This window comes from Miscanthus floridulus, chromosome 10, assembly GCF_019320115.1.
Source record: "Miscanthus floridulus cultivar M001 chromosome 10, ASM1932011v1, whole genome shotgun sequence".
NCBI classification, from domain to species: Eukaryota; Viridiplantae; Streptophyta; class Magnoliopsida; order Poales; family Poaceae; genus Miscanthus; species Miscanthus floridulus.
The window spans coordinates 91864041-91865563 of record NC_089589.1 but is presented as its reverse complement, the minus strand read 5'-3'; the positions used below and the strand labels follow the sequence as shown (position 1 = coordinate 91865563).

The window sequence follows — 1523 nt, the reverse complement described above, 5'->3', positions numbered from 1 at the left end:
CCGTTGCGGGTTAGGCATGAGATGCCTATTAGCGCGTGAACCTCCAAGTGAGTGAATCACCACAACGGGGACTAGCTTGCCGGCAAGCAAGTGAACCTCGGAGGAAAAATCATTGTGTCATCATTGTCGGCTTGGTATTCTTTGATTGATCACTTGCCACAATTGTATATCAATGGTATAAATTATCAATACTTGTACATGTTAGACCTTCCCTGTGGTAAAATATAAATAACGATACCTAGAATACTCTCGGATAAAGTGCTACAATGGTACAATTATCTATGCGCTTTTAGATTCCTTTTCATTCATATATCTTTATATTCTTTCTAGTCACATAAAATGATAAAGAACTACTTAGTATCATTCTAGTAGTGATGCTAGGCATACCGACAAGCATCTCTGGTACCATCACTAGGGAGGACAACCTAGTAAAGTAATGTTAGGAGATGTAAGTAATTAATAGGTGGCTACTAAAACAAGTGACAAGTTAATAAATACCAACAATCATTTCTGGCACCGTTGTCGGGGAAGGTAGCTAGACAAAGGAAGTATTAATAAACTTATGCTTATTGATGTGATCGAGATAAACCACTGACCTCTGCTCAAATAGTCTTACCCTTGTTTTATCTACTTGTGTATCTTATGTAGGGTAATGTATGATCGTTTTTAACCTTCAGACAAATTATGTTGAAGATCCTAAAGCATTAATCAGGAGAACTAGAGCCAAACTCAAGAAAGTCTCAGCTTTAGAACCGGAAGACAATTGGATAAGGCGAAGCTTAACACCAGAATTTGAAGCCATGGCTGACAAGACTCTTCGTGAATTCTCTGCTCCAACCACTGCCAAAATCCATACTGGACCTAATGTCAATGTTGGAGATAATGGATTTGAGCTCAAGCCAGCTCTCATCAACATGGTGCAAGCTAACCAGTTTTGTGGAAAGGCACATGAAGATGCGAGTGCACATCTCCAACACTTCTTGGACATCTGTAGCACTTTCACCATCAAAGGAGTAACCAAGGACGCCATACTACTTTGCCTCTTCCCATTCTCACTTTTAGGGAAGGCGAAGCAGTGGTTCTACGCCAACAAAGATAGAAATACTACATAGGATAACTACTCCACTGCCTTCCTAGCCAAGTTCTTTCCCACAGGCAGGACCAATGCTCTGCGTGGGGGAATTTCAAGTTTTTAGCAACAACATGATGAATCTGTCCCTGAAGCATGGGAACGCTTTCAAGACTACATTGCAGAATGTCCTCATCATAGGATGGAAAATTGGCTACTCATGTAGACCTTCTACCATGGGTTAACCAATAGTACCCATGAGACTATGGATGCTGCTGCTGGAGGTGCATTTCTGTCACTCACGCTTCCAGCTGCAATAGTTATTGCAGAGAAGATAGCCTCCAACCAAGGTCGTATCAGCAAAAATGGATCAGGAGTTGCTACGATGCTTTCACTCCTCAAAAAGTACACATGCATTCAAACAAGAATTCTCCTCCGGATTCGAGTAAATCAA

The 1523-nt window shown here is 41.2% G+C and overlaps 1 non-coding gene across 1 annotated transcript; it reads right to left on the bottom strand.

Moving 5' to 3' along the window:
- Positions 1 to 1166: 1166 nt before the first annotated feature.
- On the bottom strand, positions 1167 to 1273 carry LOC136490521 (small nucleolar RNA R71). Its single transcript, XR_010767800.1, has one exon. It is a non-coding gene; the product is annotated as a small nucleolar RNA R71 (small nucleolar RNA).
- Positions 1274 to 1523: the final 250 nt, after the last annotated feature.